The 25760-nt window shown below is 33.1% G+C and overlaps 1 pseudogene; it reads left to right on the top strand.

Moving 5' to 3' along the window:
• Positions 1-861: 861 nt before the first annotated feature.
• LOC115975027 lies at positions 862-7279 on the top strand (annotated as a pseudogene).
• Positions 7280-25760: the final 18481 nt, after the last annotated feature.

Below are 25760 nucleotides of genomic sequence, written 5' to 3'. Positions count from 1 at the left end.
ATTAGTTATCACTTAAAAGAAACTAACACACCAAATACATAATTATATTTTTTATATTTAAAAATATGTCATTAGAAATATAGTATTAAACACATTTTTTATATTATAAATACTTTAAACATGTTTTTTTTAACACTTTTTAAACTATAATTTTCATATAATTTTAAACAACAATATTTAAAAACCATTACCAAACCCATAATTTTTTTGATAACTCATATATATATATATATAATTATATATATCTAGAAATTTGAAAAAAATTATTGTGGCTCAGGCCTCACCCCCTCAGCAGCCACTGATTGTTTGAGCAATAATAACTTGGCCAGCTGCATAGTCATATTATTGTGTACTACATATTAGTCATATCTTGCGCCTTCTGGTGGTACGCCTAGTCATATCCATAAAACTAGGCGTACTCACAGGACAACACTGACTACATGACCAATATTATCGTTTGTGAAACTAACCAAAATGAGTCTGTTCATGCAATCACATGTTTTATTATTATTATGGGGTAATGTCATGTGAACGATCGTTAAATATAATTTATTGTGATATCTACCTAATAAAAAAGTAGTATAAATTGATATAGAAATTAAAAATATGTCTAAAATGACAAGTAAAACTTAAAAGTTTAGTTTTATTAACTCTATCTCTTATAAAAAGTTAGTAAAAAATCTGATATAAATTAAGTAAAATGATTTGATATAAAACTATTTTTTAATGGTTACTTTACCAGTTAACACTGCCCTATTATTATTATTATTATTTTCTAGTTTTGCACATCTTTTTTTCTTTTGCTGAATGTTTAGATCATTACCTAAAAGCAATGTGGCAAAATGCCTGCTTCACAACATATTTCAGACAAAGCCAAATTGTTGATGAGATGTGGGTTAATGAACGCCCTAAAAGTATTTTTCAATGAACTAAATAAATATAGCATCATGTAAGGTGATGTAGGAATATGTGGAAGTAAGAGAGGGAGAGTAATGGCATTGGCAGAGAAGAGCAAGATCCTGATATTTGGGGGAACTGGGTACATAGGAAAGTTCATGGTGAAGGCAAGCATCTTCCTAGGCCATCCCACATACGTTTATGCTCGTCCTATAACCCCACAAACAACTCCTTCCAAAATGGACCTGCACAAGGTTTTCAGTCCATGGGTGTCACCATTGTCCAAGTAATCTCTCTCTCTCTGTTTGTGAGAGCAGCAATAATTCATTAAAGTAACTATATATGTTCAATTGAGACATACAGGGAGAGCTCTGTGAGCATGAGAAGATTGTATCAGTACTTCGAGAAGTGGACATAGTTATCTCCACGTTGGCATATCCTCAAGTTCTTGACCAACTCAAAATCATAGATGCCATCAAAGTCGTTGGTAATATGAAGGTACCCATTCTCTACTGGAAGTTTTGGTAAGGGCTGGGCCAACATGTTTTTTTAAATAGGATATAACTAAATAAGGGCATTTATTTCGTGATAATTGTGCTATATCATTAGATAAAATATCGTTCACTTAGGGGGGAACTGATCTACAAATTAATGCCATGAACACATCCAAAACAGTGCATGTCTGGCTAGTGTGTGACTTAATTATCTCAACACATTCTAAAGGCACTTTCTCCTTTCAAGGTTGAGAGATTAACAGTGAGTCACATTCCAATATAATCTCTTGGACACCCACTTCCTGAGCAATTTGTGCAGCTTGAGCAGCAGCAGCCACCCCCCTTCAATATTTTTTTTGCATCATCACCTCACGCGGTGAAAAACAATTGTCTATGTGCTAATTAAATAAAATTAAATTACCCAAGTAATAGTGGAAAAAAAAAAAAAAAAACATAACAAAACAAAATCTCAAAAAAGAAAAAAAAAAAAAAAAAAGGAAATCTAGGTGAACCCTCTAGCATAGAGAGAAAATCCAATCCAACCAATACGCTGCAATAAAATACAAATTAGAACACTCAAATTTATGCCCAAAAGTCTATAATACATTAAAAAAAATATTTTAGAACAACTCTTTATTATGAATAATACAATGTCATCGCAAAAAAAAAAACCTTAATGAAACCATTAACATGAGTTACATGACAAGATCTTCACTCTTTGTGGTTGTAATACTAAAAATTCCCTCATGGAGAAATCCAAAACTTAAGACAACTCTTTAGGAATAATACAATGTTATCACCAAAAACCAAAACATAGTGAAATCATTAACATGGGAAGATTTTCACTATAAGTACTCGAACTCTATGTGATTGTAATACTCAAACAAAATACATATGTATTTTGGGGATTTCAATTAAATAAAATACATATGCATCTTTCATTAAATATTTTTAAAAACATTTTAAAATTCAGCATATAAAAAAATGTAAATGTACACGTTCACATTTGTATGCTTTTAATTAATTACAAAATACAAGTATCTTTTCTAATATTTTTGGATTATATATAATAAATGGAAGTTATAAAAAAAATTTGTTAGGTTCTAAAGTTTAGGATTTTATGTATTTAGAACTCTAATGTGTATTGTTGGCAAATCATGATCAAAACAATGTGTTTAGAAGTGTTTAAAGCTAGCTCAAAGTTGTGTGTCAATGTAAAGTTGGAATCGAGTTAAAGCAGGAAGCATTGTGCCTTTCGGCCTGGCTCGATCGATCGAACGACAAGCTCGATCGATCGAAGCTCGAGCAGAATGTTTTTCTGCAGATTCGTCCAACTCAGCCCTAATTGTTTTAAAACGTTTTTAGGGTTTCTTATTTGTCCTAAGTATAAAAGGCAAACCCTAACCACGTTTTAGTGTTGCTTATATTTGCGGTTTGTGTAAATCTCTTGTGAGATCTAGAGGAGCTTTCCTTTACACAAACTTAGGGTTTTCAAGGAGAAGATTTATCTACGCCTTGATGATCAATTCAGTTGCTGCCATTAAAGCTTAAAGAAAACACAAGCGAGTGTGCTTGTATCTGGTGGTGAATCCAAAAAAGAAGGAGTCCGTGGATTCAGAGCTTGCACGTGGTCGTGTCAGTAAGTTTTACTGGTTGGTAGCAATAAGAAGTCGAGCATGGGGCCTTGTAAGTCTTATTGTATGAACTTCGATTCTTTCAAGATAGTGGATTCAAGTTTACCTTAAGGATAACTAGGTCAAATCCTCCCCAGGTTTTTACCGGTTTGGTTTCCTAGGTGATCATATCTTGTGTTATTTATTTTTCGCTGCTTTGCATGATTTGATCTTTTATATTGTGATAGCCTAGACTTGTTTAATTGGACTAAGTAACAACTTGGCTAATTACCTAGGTTTAATGAATTGTTTAAGGGGTCTAAAAACTAACAAGTGGTATCAGAGCAGGATAGCGTGTCATTCCTTGTGGCCTATCTCTCACTTCCACATCATCCCTTTAGAGCGATGTGTGTTTTTGTATGCCTTTGTTTCTGGAGTCTCTATCAGTTTTCCTCACTTGTTCCTTCGTTCTTTGAACGAGGTTCATAGGAGTTCTGCCGTAGGGCATGCATTGATTGTTCATAGGAGTTCTGCCGTAGGGCATGCATTGATTCATCCTATTTTCATTCATAGGATTTTGCTCTACTTAGGTCTAGATGGTTTTCCGTCCGGTGAGCCTGTTCATGTGATTGCTCCCATAGGTGCCACCTTTTTTCGTCAGAGGGCTGCTCAGTTGAGGGTTGCTCCTTCTCGTCCTAGAGGTGCGTCATCTAGTGGTGTTCCCCCTCCTCCCTCTTCTACAGGTACAGCTGCTGCTGAGACTTCAGGTGCTGCTGCTGATGCTGATGTTCCTCCACCGACTGCTTCGAATGATTCAAACATTCGTCGCATGTTGGATCATGTCTTGACCGTTCAGGCGGCTCAAGGACAGATTTTGGCAGACATGCTTGATGAGATCCGTGCCTTACATGCGGAGTTGGCGCAGTTTAGACCACCTCCCTTTTGATGATGGATAGCTTGTTTTCCCTTTGGCATTCTGTCACAAAAAAGGGGAGTACTTTGTAGGTTTTTTGTCTTCAGGGGGAGTTTATTTGTTTTTGATTGGAGCTTGTGGAGGCATAGATTGTATCTAGGTGCTTCACTTTGTACTTATGCATTTTTAGCTCTTACCTTGTTTTTGTTGGGATATTCTTGTTAGGGGGAGTTTTATGTTTTGTTGGTACTTTATATGTTTCTTGTTTCAAACTTCTTATTGATTTATATTTATGAGTTATTCATTGATATATGTCTTTATTTGTGTGTTATTTGAAATCAAAAAGTTATTTTGGTTACTTGTATTGTTTCCACACATGCGGTTATGCATTTTGTTTAGTGTTTCAGGAAATATACAGGTTAATTCAATTGAGCTGCTGTCTACACTTGCAACTGATGGATAGTAGTTAGGATTGAATTTGGTTTATGAGCATTATTTTGTAAAGGGCTTTTTCATTTTGTAAACTTTGAGCTTCTAAGTTGTGTTTTGTCACGGATTGCCAAAAGGGGAGTTTGTTAGGTTCTAAAGTTTAGGATTTTATGTATTTAGAACTCTAATGTGTATTGTTGGCAAACCATGATCAAAACAATGTGTTTAGAAGTGTTTAAAGCTAGCTCAAAGTTATGTCTCAATGTAAAGTTGGAATCGAGTTAAAGCAAGAAGCATTGTGCCTTTCGGCCTGGCTCGATCGATCGAACGACAGGCTCGATTGATCAAAGCTCGGGCAAAATGCTTTTCTACAGATTCGTCCAACTCAGCCCTAGTTGTTTTAAAACGTTTTTAGGGTTTCTTATTTGTCCTAAGTATAAAAGACAAACCCTAACCACGTTTTAGTGTTGCTCATATTTGCGGTTTGTATAAATCTCTTGTGAGATCTAGAGGAGCTTTCCTTTACACAAGCAGGTGTGCTTGTATCTGGTGGTCATGAATCCAAGAAAGAAGGAGTCCGTGGATTCGGAGTTTGCACGTGGTCGTGTCAGTAAGTTCTACTGGTTGGTAGCAATAAGAAGTCGAGCGTGGGGGCTTGTAAGTCTTATTGTATGAACTTCGATTCTTTCAAGATAGTAGATTCAAGTTTACCTTGAGGATAGCTAGGTCAAATCCTCCCCAGGTTTTTACCGGTTTGGTTTCCTAGGTGATCATATCTTGTATTATTTATTTTCCGCTGCTTTGCATGATTTGATCTTTTATATTGTGATAACCTAGACTTGTTTAATTGGACTAAGTAACAACTTGGCTAATTACCTAAGTTTAATCAATTTTTTAAGGGGTCTAAAAACTAGCAAAATTATTAATATATATGTGTGTACGTGTGTGTATAACATACAGTACAATTTGTGTGTGTATTAAACCATGAGGAGCTACACATTTGGCCAGAGTTGAAAGTCTTAACGGCACCCATAAAATATTTAAACATTTTCATCTTCAAGTTGTATAATTTCAAACAATTGATTGATGATATCAATATATAATTGGTGTCGCGGAAGCCTAAAGAAAGCACAAATGATGTTCTCTTGATGGAACAGAAACTAAACTGTTAATTCCTGGTAGTAAACCTCGAATCCACGACAGGTTTCCATGAATCCACAAGGAAGAGAATACAGGAATCCACTAGAGAAATATTTTGACAAAAGTTTGTGTTTATTGATAATAATCTGATTTGCCTCTGATAGCTACAAAACATATAAATACTGAGAAAAATGTCTAAAACCCTAATTCGCACTAATTACGCAATTAGGTAACAAAATAATGAAATTTACCAAAAATGGCAAAATTGAGTTAAATGTAGAATCATAAACGACTATCACCCCAATGGCCTCTACTTGCACTTCCTTTTGATCTTGCGTTATGACTTCCGGCACTCCTGCTACTCTAGGAAGGCATGTATTGTCAATTCTACATCAATATACAGCTTTTCTACTCACACTGTCCTTTTGCATATAATTAACAGTGATACAAATTTATTCTGGTTCAATGGTTAAGTACAAAGTATTATTATTTAAAAAACAAAAATCTCTAACTATGAACATTTTTTTGAATGGCCTACCAGAGGTTCCTTCCATCGGATTTTGGATGCGAAGAGGACAGGGTAACCCCTCTTCCCCCTTTTCAAGATTTTCTAGATAAAAAGAAAAAGATCCGGAGGGTCATAGAAGAAATTGGGATCCCTTACACATTTGTTTCTGCAAATTGCTTTGGTGCATATTTTGTCAATATCTTGCTTTGTCCACACGAGAAACAAGATGATATTGTAGTATATGGAAGTGGTAAAGCAAAGGGTAAGCCTATAATTAAATTTCTTTTTCTCATTCATTTTTAAAATTCAATAAGCATTTGTTGTTCTTTAATTTAAATGTAGTAATCACCTTTTTATGTGAAATTTTTAATGTATGTTTAGCGGTGCTAAATTATGAAGAAGATGTCGCACTCTACACTATCAAAGTGGCCAATGACCCTAGAACATGCAACCATATTGTCATTTATCGGCCCCCAAAAAACATCGTGTCACAACTCGAATTGATATCACTTTGGGAGAAAAAGACTAATCGGGGTTTCAATAGGGTTTATGTCCCTGAAGAAGAATTGGTTCGGCTTTCTAAGAGTATGTAAGAATTGCAAACAAATTTACTATGCAAGGCAAACAAATAAATATTTTTACTAAATTATCAATTACAATAAATGTCGAGACATTCAATTTCACAACATGCTGAAGTGGTCGATTGTAAGTGGTCAACACTTTCTGCACACCACTTTTTATATTGATCTATCATTTTTTTCCCACCACTTTCAATTGACCAAATTAATCAGCAAAAGTGTGAAAATAGATGTATTTGCAATATTGTTGAATTAATTAAGCTCTGTGCTCTCCATATGTATCATACGTCAGTTTTACTTCTAAATATATAGTAATTTTTTTTTTTTTTGGAGAGAATATAGTAATTTATTTATTTAACTAAGAACTATTATTTTCTGCAGCCACACCAGCTCCAAATAACATTCCAGTGTCTATCCTTCACAGCATATTTGTAAAGGGTGAGTTGATGAACTTTGAGCTGGGGGTGGACGACATTGAGGCTTCAAGGCTTTATCCAGATCTTGAATACACAACAATTGATCAACTTCTTGATATTTTTCTTGTTAATCCCCCGAAGCCCACAATTGCTGCATTTGAATGAGTGAAAGGCCAGTGAGAGATGGAATAGAGTTATTGGCAGTTGTTGAACACAAATGGTGCACTTTGTCCACTTGTATTTTGTGTTTCAGCATAATGACTTTTAAATAAAACTTGCTGAATATTTCTATTTCTAATTTGCCATATAACCTCTTTTCAGGATTTTTAATATATATTAGTGTGGATATATATATATATATATATATATATATATATACACTTCCAATCTTGCAGTCACTTTGACAAGGTCCCCTCCTCACTTTGACGATTTTCACAACAAAGCTTAAGTGGCTAGGCCTGTCCACGGATCGGTCTGGGTCGGGTTTGTGCCCAACCCAGAACTAACCCGGTAATTTTGGGTCTCTCATTTCTGGACCCGACACTGATTGGTGAACGGAATCGTTTCAGGTGGTTGGACTTCCTCGGATACCAGTTGGAGTTGAAAATTTCGAAACTATGTCAGATTTTCACCGGAAACCACCAAATTTGGTTGAGATTGGGCTGAATCTGCCGAGATCTAACCGAATCTCGCAGAGATCAGGTTGAACTTGACGAGATTTCGTCGAATCTCAACGAGATCTCGGTGGATCTCGAAGAGAATAGGCCGAATCTTGACGAGACCTCACCGGATCTTAACGAGATCTCGGTGGATCTCAACGAGATAAGGCCAGATCTCGACTTAACAGACAAACAACCGGCAAAACACACCCATCGGTGGAGAAAAACTAATTTTCCAGTGCATAGACGGTCGGATCGGTTGAGATCTTGGTTTTTATGCTCAAACCCGTTATTTGACCCACCGTTATCGGGTTTTGGGGACGAAGACCTGCCGCCGATCGTCACCGACGTCGGGTCGGCTGATTTTCGGGCCAAGTCGGGCTGGTCAGGCAGGTTGGGCGGGTGCCGAGTCTAGTTGGACACCCCTATAAGTGGCAATATGTTATTGATTCTCATATAAGTCCACCACTGATATCACTTTTTTACTTAAAACTAACATCTTGATATATAGGGTTGTTGTAAAGTTGTTGTAGAAATATTGTGTCTAATTTTATTCTTTTTATAAAATCTTAGTAATGAAATTTATGAAAATAAAACCTAGAAATCGGATGGTGTGGACTAATGAAGTCGCCACCTAGATTAGGTCTAAGAATTATAAATATAGTGCCCTTACGTGTAAGGACTAGTCTTACTACCAGAGTATGAGTTCGAAGTTTAGATATGGGGATGGGAAGGTGTTAGGCACCAACCCCACCCGACCCGTGGGTCAACTTCCAATCATTGTGTCTTACTTCTTAATTTCATTAAAGACTCATTTAACATTGTTATCTATACTCACACAAACACTAGCATACATTTAGCAATTAACATGGTATCAATCATCCCAAAACCCTAACATACATCTATCACGGCAACTCACATCAAGCCTAGCATACATCTATCATGTATATCATATCATCTCATCCAATGCAGCAAACAACAAGATATCACAAGGGCAGAAAGATAAACATGGCAACATCAAAGAAACATGTGATTGCATTCTAGACATCAAGAACACATCATCTAACCAAGCATGTTCAACTCATCATTAAATATATATCCAATGCATGTTGACATGAATGCATGACTTACCTTACTGCATCTCAACACCTATGCATCAATGAATGGACATGTGAATGCATGTTCATGGTATTAAAGCAAGAAAAGAAAAGAAAACCCTAATCTAGCATGTTAAAGGCAAACAAACAATTAAACAAAGGAACAGAGACTCAAAAACATTTAAAAAAAAAAAAGAAAAAAAAAAGAGCCAAAACAGAGGCATATGACACAAGGAAATAAAGAAAAAGAAACAGAAAAACTCAGATTAGGGTTTCTGGGCTAAAGTATGCATGCGCATACATAAGCTTGCGTATGCGGGCTAGTTGTATGCGTACACATACTTCAAGCTTGCATGTGCATAAAGAATTATGCACACGCAAACACGCCCCCAGAAACCCTAACTTAGAAACTCAGAAACGTAGTAGCAAAGCAAAAACGAAAACTAAGGAAACTAAGAACCTTACATGCTTCTAATATAAAAATAAACAACCTAAACCAACAACAAAAATATCCAAAATAAACAAAACAAAATCTATTTCTAAAAATGCATTGGATCTAACAACAAAGAAGAACACACTTAACACATCAAAACATGTTCATCGAAATATCCAAACATTCAACTTTCTAATCAAAATATGGTGAGACACAACAAATCAAAATAAAATAGAATCAAATCATATTTCTATAGAATACACAACATATAAATCCATTAAGAACAACAAGAATAAGTTATAAAAGATACAATTCAAGGAAAAGCCATGAAGGGAGACTCACCTTACTTATGAAAACACACTTGATTGGTATTTAACCGGCCTTTCAGTGCCTACAACATAAAGATTAAGTTGAGAGAACAAAAGAATTAAAGAATACAATAGTTTTTGATAATTACAACTCAAGAACAAGATTAGTTTTGAAAAAGGTTTTGAGAAATCAAATTGGAAAAATAGTTTTTGCCTTAAGACTAACTAATGAGAGGTTTTTAATTTGTAAAAAAGGTGCAAAGGTGCTGTGTGTATGTTTTAGAAAAGAGAATTAGGGTTTTAGAGAAGATGAAGGCTAAAAAATGACTCTCTCTAGCTAAGGTTTTGATTGAAGGCATAAGATGAGTATTTATAAGTTAAAAGTAAGGTTTTTAGACTTTTTAATGATCTTTGGACGTTCTCAAGGGTCCATGGGCCAGCCTACATCAAAGCATTATGTTTTGGGCCCTTAAAATGAAGTTTTAAAACCTAAAAAATCGGATTGTCCAGTTGGCCCAACTTAAAATAGTCATAACTCGCTTAATATGAGTCCAAATTAGGCAATTTTTGCATTCAAATTGAAGCCCATGTGTTCAAACAGTGAGCATGAGTCATTTTTCAGTATCAATTTCAAAACGATTTGAGCACTTTTGAGTTGTAATTACTTCCAAACTATTGTAAACTCTTTAATTACTCTTGATTGACATATGTCAAGCTCATCATTGGGGCCAAGGATCAAAATTTATTAACAAGTACAAAATGCAATGTCTATAGATGGCTAGTTCTTTTGCATTCTTATAAAAAATTAAATTGGCAGGGATAATTATTATACTAATATATATATCTAATAATTTTTTTTTTGAAAATTTTTGGAGGGGCATAGCCCCCCTCGTCCCAACGTGGCTTTGCTAGAAGCTCCAAATACAACTTGATTCATTATTCTGAGTTATACACGTTGATGTGGCTAACATTTCCTTGTGTTGCCCTTATGTTAGAACTTCTTTCTCTTTTCCTTACGTGCTTGTGTGTTTGTTTCTCAAAAAAAAAAAAAAAAAAAAAATCCAATTATACTTTAATTTTGGGTGTGAATACACATGGACCATAAGTTGGTTATGGTTGATAACTTTTTGGCCTGCGTCTCATCAACAATTTGGCTTTTTTTGAAACATGTTGTGAAGCATGCATTATGCTGTATTGCTATTTTTTAGATATGTGAATCAATTTGTGGGTTCCCTCTATTTTTTTTTTTTTTTCATATTATCGAATAAGATATCTGTGAGTTCAATTTCTATCTACACTAAAAAATTCATAAATGTCTTGGCTCAATGATAAAAAGAAATTAACCATTAAGAGCCGACGTCATATATTAAAATTGTCTCTCAAAAAGATTTTTAAAAAAAAATTGAATCAAACATTCAGCAAAAGAAAAAAGAAATGTGAATAAAACTAAAAATAGAAAAAAAAATACTAATAATAGTAAAATGTGTGATTGCTTGAAGTGACTCAGGTTTGTTAGTTTCGAAAATAACATTATGTACTATGTACAACTTAATGCAAACTGCAAACACTATTGGTTCTACAGTTAGTGTCTCGGTGGTCCAGTGGGTAAGTAACGACGTATAGTCGTCTCCGAAGTTCCAATCCAACAATAGCTTTATGATCTCGAAGAAAATTGGAAGGGCATGCAGGTTTTGGCTTGGTGCTATCACAGTACATGTGATTTGGAGTTAGACGCAGCTTTATATCATTTTTGTCATCTCACCAAAAGGATGAATAATAGACAGTAGACAATAATAGTATGGCAAATAATAGCTATCCAGTTGGCCAAGCTGTTATTGTTCAAACAATAAGACTATCTGTTATATATATGGTCGATTTCAGTCCTCAGAAACCACAGGTTGTGTGGTAGTAGTACAGACTACAGAATTGATCTCTAATGATGCACAAAAATTGTTAGTGAGTTGATTGTCCACACACGTGCCAGTGGGTGTACCGGAAGAACAAAAAGAGAAGAACCAATCAGAGAGTATTGGTGGGGTGCTGGCCAAAAACCCTTGATGGTTAAGTCAGTGATAGAAGAATCTCCAAGAACTCAAGAGCGCAAAAGTTAGGGAGAATTCACGCACCTCAAAAGGGTTATGGTTTGCTGTTTATATAGTAGTGGAGAGGTGACCCAAATCCCTTGATACGGGGGAATTTCCTTGTAGAGAGAAGGATCCCAAGATATTTGGGATCACCTTCCCATGTATAGGAGATTTGATTGTGTGGTAGGATCTTTGGTCGTGATGCTCAAGTAATTTCCATATATGGACATATGAGTGGACCCCACACAAGTTCCATGGGAAACCCTAAGGTGATGGTTTGTTGGGATTGGAGGTTGGATCGTCAACCTGGATCCAATGGCCCATGGGGTCAGTCATCCCTTTGGGATTAGTTTAGGTGTAAGGCCGATGATCAATCGAGGAAGGTTCGACACCCCGTGATGATCAATAAAAAATTATCCTCATCAGTGTGCAAGTTATTTCCATGTAGAGGCATATGAGTTGGAAGCATGCAAATCCTATGTGGAGTCTGGAGTAATCTATCATCGCGAGAAAGGAGGTCTTGGCCCGTTGGTCTTCCAAACTGATGGGTCAAGAGGATGCATGACATCCCTTGATGGATCCTTAATGACATAGTTGATCGGCATGGGAATGATCCGAGGAGGATGCGTGATAGATCCATGATGACAGAGTCGATTGGCATGGTTGCGTGATGGATCCCTGATGACAGAGTTAATCGGCATGGTCGCTATCCAATAGGTCAAGAGGATGCGTGATAGATCCCTAATGATGGAGTCAATTGGCATAGTCACAATCCAATGGGTTAGGAGGATGCGTGATGGATCCCTGATAACAGAGTTGATCGACATGGTCACAATCTTATGGGTCGAATATGCTGACGACCCCTTGATACGTGATGACCGTCAAGGCGGAATATGTCACATGGTGTCAGGTAGGGGTGTCAATATTCGACCTAACCCACGAACCCGACACAAGTTTTTTCTGGTTAGGGTTGGGCCTTAATGAGTTTGGATCATAAACGAGTCGATCCGAAAGCAATATAATAAGAAACATGTCATAAGTGAGTCAACTTGCGTAACCTGCAATAGATACATTTGACATACCAATTTATTTGTGTCAACCCGAAATGGCCTACTTAACACAACTCATTTAACTCGAATAACAAATAAATATTTATTTTATTTTAGATTTGTCAAATAACTTTTATATCCAACATATATTTTAAATTTAAAAAGAAAAGTGAGTAATTGCAATAATTTACAAATGGTATAATTGAAAATTGAAACTTTACAAATTCTAAATCTCTAAACCCTACAAACCTTAAACCCTAAACCTCTAAATCTTCTTATAAATATCTTTCTTTCTTTTTTTTTTCTTTTTTTTTTTTAACATTTCAGCTATACTACCCTTCTCACGCCAATTCTCAAACTCAAGTGTAAACTCTCAAGCGGGTTCTCTCTCTCTCTCTCTCTCTCTCATGTGTTTAATTTTTTTTCTGAATAATGCTTTTCAGCTTTTGTACAATAAACTTTGAAGTTTGAACCCATGTGCCTTGTGTTTTTCTTGATTGCATGATATTTGAGAGTGCCTTGTCCTTATCCTATTCCCTCCATAAAGCAATAGTGGAGCCAAAAAAAAGTTGGGGCTACCCTATATATAACAAAATTCTTAAGTTTTTTTTTTTTTTTTTTTTAAATGTCAAAATGCAAAATTAATATTATAAGTTTGACTATTTTTTATTTTAATTCTCTAAATTTGGGTTTTGTTATTTCAGTCCTTTAAATTTCATTCACTCTCAATTAAGTCCTTTGTTAGTGTTCTGTTAGTTATTGTTGTCAACTTAACAAAACGATGCCATTTTGGTCTTTAATTTTTTTTTTTAATTTCTTAATTTCACAAAAACGTTAATTAAAAAAATCCATAAACTAAATTAGAGGGGAACGTCGTTCCCTCCCCCACGACTGAAGAATAAATTAGAGAGAAAGGTTGCACCATATCTCCTTATGGGAACTTGAGTTCTATCCAGACATACCTTGGACGTATGTGGAAGAATTACTCAACAACAGTGTTCCTCCAAAATATCTAGGGAGCTTAATCAACCCCAATGGATGGTTACCATGGGTTGGCACATCAACCCCAAGCACCATTATTTTACTCTGAATACCAAAATTATGGACTTGGTTTCTTCCACAAAAAATAGAGTCAAATGGAAGGGACTGAAAACCATTAGTCTTCACGTAGCTAGCAAATTTACGATGAACAAATTCATCCAAGGAAACAAGTGGATTTCGGCCTCAGGTGCAACCTACCAACCTAGCCTCTCCGATCTCTCTTTCCCTCTCTTTCCCCCTCTCAATCTCTCTCTTTCCCCCTCTTTCTCCCTTAGTCTCTCAAGTTTCTCAGCTTCTGTTTTTTTTTTTTTTTTTTTTTTTTTTTTTTTTTTTAATTAAGGTTTTTGTAAACTAAGAAACAAATATATATTAACTAAAGACCAAAACGTCGTTTTGGTAAGTTGACGGCAGCAACTAATAGAACACTAATAGATGACTTAGGAGGTGGGTTTTGCATTTTGGTCACACAAAAAAAAAAAAAAAAAAAAAGAAGTTCATGACCCAAAATGGTCTAATTTTAAGCTACGGTCAATGGATTTTTCATCCCATTAATTAACAAGATACTTCTGTATCGGTGATCAAAATTCAGGATCAAATTTTAAGGAAGCAATACTTATTTACTAATAACAACTTGGCCAGCTGAATAGCTATATTATTGTATATTAGTGATCCTTTTAGTCATATGACAAAAATGATATAAAGCCTCTAAAACTCCAAATCACATGCTTGTCATCTGAATTGTGATAACACCAGCCACCAAGCCAAAAAACCTGCCCTTCCAATGATCTTTGAGATCATAAAGCTGTGGAGGGGGATTTCATTTTCATTTTCATTTTCCATTATAGTTGGATTGGAAGAGGACAGTACATACCCACCAGACTAACAACAATTGCTAAACTAAAAGTCGGCCTAACTAACTTATGGACAAGGTTTCTTTCTAAACTAGTCTAGAGAGAAACATTTTCCCTAACAGACTTATCTTCTTTTTTTAAAAAAAGAGCTTGCCTACCTATTAGTGTTTGCAATTTGCATTTGTAAATAGGAAAAGTGTTAGCCAATTCCACGCATAATTATAACTCAAATTGATTAAGCTATCAAAAAAAATTGATTCTTCAAGTTGTAATTTGAGTTTCTTGTAATTACTTATAAACCCATGATCCACTTAGAGTAAACACCCAAGGTGAAACTCAATGCACATTTGCACAACTCAAACAATTAACATCTTATTTGAATTCTCAATTGAGTTTTAAGTACAAATGCGATTAACAATAATCTTTATATATAGAGAGAGAGAGAGAGAGGAAACCTTTTTACCTAATAACTAATAAATTGTACGTATTCGTAATATTATATAGAAATATAATAATTGAAATCCTGTCTTTTTATATTCTGTAACTTTAGAGGCATGAATTTGCATAAAAATATAGTTGACACAAAATCTATATATTTATGTAAATATAATAACTAATAGCCGAAATATTTGACTTTTTGTTTACCGTGTCTCGTTGCGTCACGTGACTACATAAATTTGCACCACATTTACTTTTAAAAATACCGAAACATTGTACCTTATCATTTGGTGGGATAAAACGCAATGTTTCAGTAATATTTTTACTTTTCAATTCCATTGTATTCTATAACCTATATAGTAAATTAAAGACGCTATATTCTATCTTTTTGGTAATAGTTACAAAATAGCAACATTCCAAGTAAAGTTTATAACATATCATTATAACCTTTCATGGTTTCACATGTTTCTAAAAAAGATATATATTGATGTGCATGTAATATATACAATAAAAATACCGTCAGATTTGCATAGCTCGCCTTACTTTTATATTCTTTTGTGACTAATTATATATTATATTTGTTTTATGGAAAATAAAGGCTATTCCGGTTGAAAGGCTGAACAAGTCACAAGTCGTATGCTAGGTGGGCCAGGCCGATTATAAAGCCAACTTAAGAGAAGAGAGCTTGCCATGAAGTAAAGATTCAGCCCAAAGAAATAGAACATCCAGCCCAAGCGTGTATTCAAGAAGAAGCCCAAGATGCAATCCAACATGGATGAAGTTTGCTAGGAAAGAAACTCCTACAATCAGGCAATGAGGTGTCCGTGTCATAAAAGAAATAAAAGTCACCGTGTAAAGCAAGGAGTCCCTTGCATGTGCATGGCTTGGGAATATGAATTCCTTATTCTGATTGTATTAGGTATATAACGTAGTGTGTAAGGCGGCTATTTTCATATATAAGCCTCTAGGTCAGTTTGTGTAAAGGGGGAGAAAATAGACAGCTAGGGCTGGGGCGCAAAACATAGAATAGGAGTAAGAGGCAGCCGCATGTGGCTCCTCTGTATCTCTTCTCCACTATTTCTTTCTCCACTATTTAGTTTAATGTTTAGTATTTTATTTTTGTATTTTATTTCAATTACTATGAGTAGTTAAATTTATAATTAGGGTTGAGGATGAAACCTTGTTAAAGATTATCAATAGTATTTATGTGATTTAATTTTTCCCACAATAGTTGTTCTTGCTTCATATCAATTAACTAAGATAAAATTCTAGATATGAGTTCAATTATGTTTTTCTCATGATTTAGGATTTATCTTAATTAATTGAATACTTGGTTTATTATTTTTTTATTTTAAAATTGGATATCTCTAATGATTTGTTTGTCAACTAATACAACTGATGATTTGATTTTATACCTTGGAAGCGAAAAAGAGCATGCTTTAGATTTTTAATCATAAGTTTTAATGATAATATTTTCCATGATAGGGAAAAATTAATGATCGTAAATATATGTTGATATGAATTAACAAGGTGGATTTCAAAACCTTAATTCCTTTCTTTAGGTTGTTTAATCTCTATATTGCTTTATATTATATCCTTTGCTTAGTTTATTTAATTTCAAACAATCAATTTTTATTAAACTAGATTAGAATTTATTTGGTTAAGATTTGATTAATTTTCTTACGTTCATACAAGTCCCTGTGAGTTCGACCTTGTTCTTGTCAAACTATACTTCGGCACTTGCGAGTACTTTAAAATTTCACAACATATATTAAACAAAAAAACTGCCATAGATAAGCAAACATCCATATGGTGTAGATAGAGAAAGTAATAAGAATGTTCATCAAAAAGAGAAAGTAATAAGAATGAGAAACGAGACCACTTCTTATTGCGCCACGTGACTACATAGATTAGTGTCATATATACATTTAAAAATATCGAACAGTTGTGACTTATCATTTTGTCCGTTAAGTTTCTATATCTACTCACCGTTTCATAAGATGTATATATTAAAACAAAAAAACTGTCATTGAGAAGAAAAGCATTGATAAGGTGTAAGGAAGAGAATGAGAAATTGAGAAGAAAAACATCCGTAAGACATTTAAAGAAATCATTCAATATTATTGTTGCTATTGTTGGTGTGGCTTGATTCTTGAACTTTTTCACTATTTAGTCAAAATAAAACCCAACTTAAAAACCAAAAAAAATATCAACTTACAAAACAATTAACCATCCAAACTGTTGGGAATTTAAAATAGATTCAAACTATTTGACTCTATTATATTGACCAATTTTTCTTTATTCATCAGCCCCATATGCATATGCCATTGAACATTTTTTTTCTTTTTTCTTTTTTTGAGGAAAATACGCCATTGGACATAATAGGCCAAAGCTATGTTATTAGCATTAATGAAAATGACATGTTTAATGGCCATTTACATCTAAACCTTAATATCATCACGATTGTCAAGGATGATCCATGAATAGTGAATAGTGAAGTCTGGTCTTTGTAGACCATGGATCATATACACCATTGCACCATTCGCTCCCATTATGCAGCACCATTTCAAAGCCACCACACAGACCAGATGATCGCAATCAAACACATTCATTAAAAGCTTAAACGATTCAAATAATTTGAATATCATAGCATTTGAGTCAATCATTGAATAAATATATAAATCGCAGTGGCCAATACCAACCAAAACACAAATTCAAACCATTAACTTTGGAACCCACTAGAAATGGTTCCAGAATTCAACAAAGGCTATATATACTAGCCGCATCACATGATGAAGATACTCTAGTTGCTCCTTTCAGTGTCGTTGGGAATGCCCTGCACATCACCTCGTCTGAGGTCATCTGCAACAGCATCAGTATCTTGAATGATTCAATGTGATCCAAGGGATCCTTGGAACCGTCATATGATTCCAACTATGGGAGACAAAATTTTGGTGGGAGGGGACGGTTTAGTACTTCAGTGGTGAATGGTGAGTCCTTCCTTCAAATCATCTCATCCAAATTCTCCTCGCCTTTGTCCTTCGTGGTATTTTTTAACTCTTCCATCTCCTTCCTCATGTTGCAAAGCTCATTCTCCATCATGGAGGAATCTTCTCCCGAGGTCCTGTCTTGCCTGTTGGTTTGGGAGTTTGATTCTTCTTCATTTTGGTTTTCTCCTGTTCGCCGACGTTCTACATTTTGGGATTCCATTATCTTTCACAGCTTGTCATTCTAGCGAGTCAGCTCTTCCACATTAGCAAGGAGGGCCTGGATTTGTTGTTGTTGCACAGCTTCTACCTGTTGTGCGATTTCTGATTCCATCTCGTACTTTGAGGAACTCTTTTGTCACTGGGAAAGATGGCTTGAATGATTAGCGATTCCCACAGATGACGCCAAACTGATAATACAAAAAATCATCAATTGAGCTCATCGTCATAGTGGATGGACAAAGCAGTGATTGGGGTTGTCTCTACTGGAGGAAAATTGCAAAATGAACTAGGTGGAAGAGTAACATGCTGGTGTGGCGTTAGCCAAACCACCTTCGATACTTAAGTTAGTAAGGGAGAAAGATTTTATAGAGAATTGACTGGAAAGTGATTTTTGTAGAGTATTTTTTTTTTTTTTTTTTTTTTGTGTACCTTTAATTTCTGTTACCTTCTCTTTTATAGTTATGCGCCTAATTAATGGGCAATGAATCATTGTATTTATGCTCAACGGCTAGTGTGTTACAAAATCTGTCTGAAGTTCACAGCTCACTCTGTGACCGCTGCTCCATCCATTACATTTTGTCATCAATGAGCGTAATAAATGCATAACGTCTTCTTTTGGTTAATGACGATCTCAGCTTAATGACGATTGTAAATTTTTGACTCATCACCTCCCATGCTTGTTCCCACTAGAACTCCAATTTTTGTCCTGTCCATCTTCAGGCCATGCAAAATGATAAATCTATAATGCTTAATGTACAAGCTGATAAACTACAACGTGCTGCTCATAAAATGACTAACTTTTTCAATAACTTCAGTTCCAAGGTTGGCAATATAGAAAAGTTATTTGTTGCTTCCAACTTGAAATACCAACGAGAAGATTTAGTTTAATTATTCTTCTTCTTTTTTCATAATCAAAAAAAGTCATTTGATTTTCATTTTCCAAATGAAAGTTCAAACTCTGAAAAGTTGGGTCATGGTAATATATAATCGTGATACTATGAGCAGAACAACCAATTGAAGATTCAATAAATTCGTTAATTTTTGCTATAATAAAACATTTCATAGGAGATCTAGAAAGGATTTTTTTTTTTTTTAAGAAAAATGTTTTTGTTGGTCATTGTTTCCTTAATGGTTTGCCAAAAGGAATGATTATGGATTGTGGGACATTTGAAGTGTGATGAACCTTACCCTTATGGTCATGAAGAATTTGTGGTTATGTGCAAAAGATGCTCAATCGACCTTGAAATGTTTAAGTCGGTTAATAGGTCTTTTTAATATATTTTTTTCATTGTAGTACGACTTAAATAATAAAATGCAATATTTTGTTTTTTTATTCATTGTTTTATCTAATGCCATCCTCCGTGTGATAAACCAAAAATTATATACATACACCAATAGCATCACTTAAATAATAAAATGCAATATTTTTTTCATTGTTTTATCTAATTATATCATCCATGTGATAAACCCAAAAAAACAAAAAAAAAAATGACCAATAGCATCACTACAATTAACCATTCCTGTGTAGTAGCACGGGTTACATGCTAGTTAGAGTATAATTGGAATAACACTTGGCTTGAAATTACATTGGGGAAAAAATACTTGTCATTAAATTAGAATGACACTTGGCATTAAATTATAGGTCAATTAAAAAGATAATTGGTATGAAATTAGAGTGCAATTAAATCTTATTTGGATTCTTGATTGAGATTCCACTTTAATATATTATATATGACTTAATCATCCTTCCAATTTGCTTTTTGAACTAGAAATTTCAATATCATTTTTTCCTATCTATATATTTCTGAATTGTGCATGGCTGGTAAGGATTGGAAAATCAATATCTTACATCAACTTGTTTATATATTGATTTTGTACATTGATAGAGAACTTGGAGTGAAATTTAGTGAAGAATCAATTATAAATTATTTTTTTAAGATTTAAAAAATGGAAATAAGTTTTTTTTTAATAGATTATAAATAATTGAGTTCAAAACGAATTGACAACTAGTTTTTTTTTTAGTATCTTTTCTTTTGTTCATATTTTTCAAATATTGAATAGATGTGAGTTTTATTTTTCCTATATTAATTTAGTTTTAAATTTTAGTATATTTATTTTTTCCTAAATGGTTAATTGTTTTGATTCATACTTTGGGCCCAAAGGATAAAATCTCAATTCCTTTTTTCTTTTTGGTAGTTCAACAGATTGGCATTTTCTAGTGCTTCCAATGAAGACATTCAAGGAGAGAGAGAGAGAGTTCTTAAGGTAACTCTACCATAAAGTTCTTAAAATTCTATCAAATATATTTTGATGTGAGTGGATTAATTGGATTTCATTATATATTATCAATATTTAAAATATTATTAAAAAAATTGAGTCACTTTTTATTTATTTATTTAAATTATTGATGATAAAATTCAATTGATTCATTTCGAAATGAGCGTATAATATTTAAGAACTCTACCGTATAATTTTACTAAAAACTTTGAAGTATCCTTATAATCCCTCGCAGCTTCATAGACAGGCCTATAAATATAGCAACATGTGCGTGTGAGGTGACGTAGGAATGGGTGGAAAGTAGAGAGACAGAGTAAAAGGAAAGTTCATGGTGAAGGCAAGCATCTTCCTAGGCCATCCAACGTACGTGTATACTCGTCCTATAACCCCACAAACAACTTCTTCCAAAACAGACCTACACAAGGATTTGTAATCCATGGGTGTCACCATTGTCCAAGTAATATTCCCCCCCCCCCCCCCCTTCTCTCTCTCTCTCTCTCTCTCTCTCTCTCACACACACACACATACGAAGCAGCAGCAGCAGCATCAATAATTCATTAAAGGAACTATATATGTTCAATTGAGACAAGGAGAACTGAACGAGCATGTACATGTGTATCAGGACTTTGAGAAGTGGACATAGTGATCTCCACTCTACCATAATGAGCATGGGAAACTTTTTAAAATTTCACTTTTTTCCGCATTTTTTCACTTTTTCAAATTTTTTTAGGGTACAAGTATACTTTAGTACACTTTTAACAAAAAATTTTCAACAAAAAGTTAAATAAACTGCTTCCAAACGGACACTTAATTAGTCAATCTAAAAGTGTGTAAATTTACATTGCTATTTAATATTTGCTACTACAGTAACCATGGATGGAGCCATGGTTACTAGTTTTAGTAATTTTGTTTTATAAAATTATAAACCTTTACTCATTTAACAATATCATTGATTCTTTTAAGAGTATTGTTATAGTCACAAATTTTTTTACAACATTTTTACAAACTGTTAAGGTAGCGAATTCTTATTGGTTCGCATTTGAGCTCAACACTTATGTTATTTTTTTACTTACTCATAACCACTCATCACATCAGCAATTTGTAAAAAAATTTGTAACTCTAACATTTTCCTCATTTTAAAGACCATAAAAAAGATTTATAAATCTAAAATATAAAACAAAATATACAAGCCCAAAAAAATTAGTCCAACAACAGAAATTACCAATAGCAAAACTAAAAAAAAAAAAAATTAGCCGTAGTCAATAATTTGACCTAAAACAAACAACTTGACCTTTTAAAAAATTTTAAACAAAATAATTTTTTCTTACCCAGCAATGCACAAAAAAAAAAAAAAAAAAAAAAAAAAAAAAAAAAAAAAACCTCCAACAATTAAACAACAACAGAGTTGAAGGTCAAAGTCACTATACACAACCAGTTGTAAAGCCATCCCCCCTAACTCTAAGTTCTAGGTCCGTCCCTTATAGTAACTGTATAAATATACATGGTTACTATTCACATGCAAATCCATTTTTAATACTTCTTTATACACACACACAGATTAAAAATTGATATATAAATAATATTTTAATGAAATGTAGTGTAAAATAGATAATTTAATATGAATGTTTTTGAAAAGTAGTTATGTAAAATAGAAAAGGTAAATTTTAATGCTAAAATAGACCAAAAAAAAATTTGAACGAGTTGATGTCAATTAATGCTCCTTAGGCTTGGATTTGGTTGTGTGCTGTAAAACCATTAAGAATGAAGAAGAGATCTGATGGCGTGTGCGGTAAACCTTTGAGAATGAAAAAGAGACCTTTCTACTGTCGAATCCAAACGGCCAGACCAGAGTAAGCGAAATAAGTTTTTCAATAAAAAATGAAGAAAAAATTAGAAATTTTTTAGTTTTCTTTCATTTTTTGAGTAGTGTTACAGTCACAACATTTTCTCAAAAAAAAAAAAAATCTCAACAAAACTTAAGTGGCAATATGTTATTGATTCTCATATAAGTCCATCGCTGATATCACCTTTTTACTTAACACTAACATCTTGATATCTAGGGTTGTTGTAAAGTTGTAGAAATATTGTGTCTAATTTTATTCTTTTCATGAAAGCTTAGTAATGAAATTTATGAAAATAAAATCCAGAAATGGGATGGCCAGTTCTTTTGCATTCTTATAAAAATTAAATTGGCAGGGATAATTATTATACTAATATATATATATATATATATATATCTAATAATTTTTTTAACAAATTCTAGAGGGCCATTGCCCCCCTTGTCCCAACATGGCTCCGCTAGAATCTCCAAATACAACTTGATTTATTATTTTGAGTTATAAGTGTTGTTGTGGCTAATATTTTCCTTGTGTTGCCCTTGTGTTAGAAATTCTTTCTCTTTTCCTTATGTGCTTGTGTGTTAGTTTCTTAAATTATTTAAAAAAAAAAAAAAAAAAAAAAAAACCACTAACTCCAATTATACTTTAATTTTGGGTGTGAATACACAATGGACTATAAGTTAGTTATAATGGGTAACTTTTTGGCTTGTATCTCACCAACAATTTGGCTTTTTTGAAATATGTTGTGAACCATGCATAATGCTGTATTGCTGTTTTTAGATATGTGAATCAATTTGTAGGTTCCTTTTTTTTTTTTTTTTAAGAATCTCTTATCATCAAATAAGATATTTATGAGTTTAATTTTTATCTACACTAAAAAAAACTAATAAGTGTCTTGACTTAATGATAAAAACAAATTAATCATTAAGAGTGAACGTCATAGATTGAAATTATGTTTCAAAAAGATTATAAAAAAAAAAAAAATGTGAATCAAACATTCAACAAAAGAAAAAAGAAATGTGAATAATTATTATTTTTATACATATTCTATTACCTTTCCCCTTTCTTTTTCATTTACCTTATTAGTGTAAAAACCACCTCATTAAGAGTAGTAAAATACATCTAATATTCTATCCCACCTCAAAACAATGGCAATGCAAAAGGTGGCCATTCCCATTAGAACTAGTAAAAAAATTATAAACCACATAAAAAAAATTTTCACCTGCAGCCCCCTGAAATTTTAGAATTAGCTTTCAAAATTTAGAATTGACAATTGAAAATTTTGAGCTAGTCCAATAAAAGTAAAGTAAAAAATCTCAAATAAATTAATTTGGTAATTGGTTAGAAATATCCAATACTGTTTAGTGTAGTTCTTTGGTCTTATTGAGCTGGCCTAATATTGTGTAGAACAATTCATCTATATATATATATATATATATATATAAAACCGAAACTTTTGAAGTTCCTACAATTTTCCACGTCCGCACAATATTAAAAAAAAAAAAAAAACTTTTTAAGACTAAAAAAAAACCGGCATTATCAAAAAGGAAAAAAAAAACACCCAAAAATTTCAAACCAGTATTATCAAAAGAAAAAAAAAAAAAAAACAAAAAATTTCAAACTAACATTATCAAAAAAAAAAAAAAAAAAAAAAAAAAACACCCAAAAATTTCAAACCGGCATTATCAAAAAGGAAAAAAAAAACACCCAAAAATAATATATTTGCCTTGAATCCTAACTAAAGCTATAAGACAATTTAAATATTTTTTGACACAGCTTACGTAAATAAATATAGTATTTAATTTTTAAAAACTATCTTTCTCTCTGATAAATAAATTAATTTTTTTACCCACACTCTCTCTTCATCGCCGCAGACATGGTCTCCTTTTTATTTTTGCCGGTGATAATCAAAAAAGGTAACCGGTCGGCCTCAGAGGTAGGGCGTCGGTCAAGCTCACAATTTTAATACTCTGTCTCTGTCTCTGTCTCTGTCTCTGTGAATGTGTATGAAGATCTGATCCCTTTCAAATGGTATGTATTGTTGCTGCTCATGCAATTTTCTTTTTCTCCGTCTCTGTGTGTTTGTTATTATTATTCCTTAGGAAATTTTTTAAGTCTTTGACTATATGTGAAGATTGGAACATTAAATTTAATTATAAATAAAATAAAAAGTTGATAGATGCTTATATCTCAACAAAAAAAAAAAAAAAAAAAAAAAAAAATCTGTCTTTTGTTTTAATCAAAGATCTCTGTTTTAGCTCACACCACAACATGACCATGACCATGCTAAAAAGGTAACCTTTGCAGCAAACTTTTCGCAAGAGCTTTACTGTTACTTGTACAGAGAAATTGGGCATGATTTTTTTTTTTTTTTTGAGAAAGAAATTGGGCATGATTTGATTGTAGTAGTATTGTGTTTATTGTTCACTACGTCCTGCTACTGCCTGTTTAATATATTCATTTTATTCTTGATTTTGGTATAAACATATTAATTGAAGAAGATGGTGATTGTACAAAATTTCAAAAACTTATCAATTGAAGAAGATGGTGATTGTACAAAATTTCAAAAACTTGATGTTCAAACCAATGTGTAACTTACACCAACATCTGTACTTAAGGAAAACAAAATGGCATATTCAGGGACTACTACAAACCGACAAAGGAAGAAGATACAAAAAACACTTTAAAGTTGTCTTTCAATCTCTAAGATTTTCTATGCACAATTTGGTTTTAATGAATTTGTGATTTTAATACTAAAGACGTATTGGAACAAAGGAAATTTTTTTGCTTTTATGCACAATTTGGTTTTAAATTGAAACAAAGAGGAATTAAACTCTTATATTTAGTTATTTGAGGATTTTTTTTTTTACTATAGCGTTAATTGTTTGTCTATATACATTTAATTTCTAAATATTGTAGTGTTCAATATTGTTTTAATTGTAACTTATCATGTATAAATAATTTATTTTGAATTTTAAGTAATTAATATTTGCATTGGTATGTTGTTGAGATTCAATAGTTGTGTCTTTAAAATCAAGAGGAACTAAAAACAATATCTAAACTTCAACGTTTTTTAAATATAATGAATGCATTGAATATTTAATAGAAGGCAGGAAATAAATGAAATTAAAAAATAAGAACGTGCTACTAGAGAATTGATGTTCAATTCCAACAGCTAATGTCAAATCATTTGGAAAAAATTGGTAGCTTTCTCGTGCATCGCACGAGTTAGCGACTAGTTTATTGTATTAGCTAGGCCTGAGTTTGGTTGGGCAAGACATAAATAAATAAATAAATATATATATATATATATATATATATTAAAAGTCCTGAAAAGAGGTTATATGGAAAATTAGAAATAGAAAATATTCAGCAAATTTTATTTAAAAGTCATTATGCTGAAACACGAAATACAAGTGGACAAAGTGCACTATTTGTGTTCAACAACTGCCAATAACTACTTATTCCATATCTCACTGGCCTTTCAC

The sequence above is a fragment of the Quercus lobata genome, chromosome 2, assembly GCF_001633185.2.
Source record: "Quercus lobata isolate SW786 chromosome 2, ValleyOak3.0 Primary Assembly, whole genome shotgun sequence".
NCBI lineage: Eukaryota > Viridiplantae > Streptophyta > Magnoliopsida > Fagales > Fagaceae > Quercus > Quercus lobata.
Note: the sequence above shows the minus strand (reverse complement) of the source record. Positions and strands in the feature narration are given on the sequence as shown.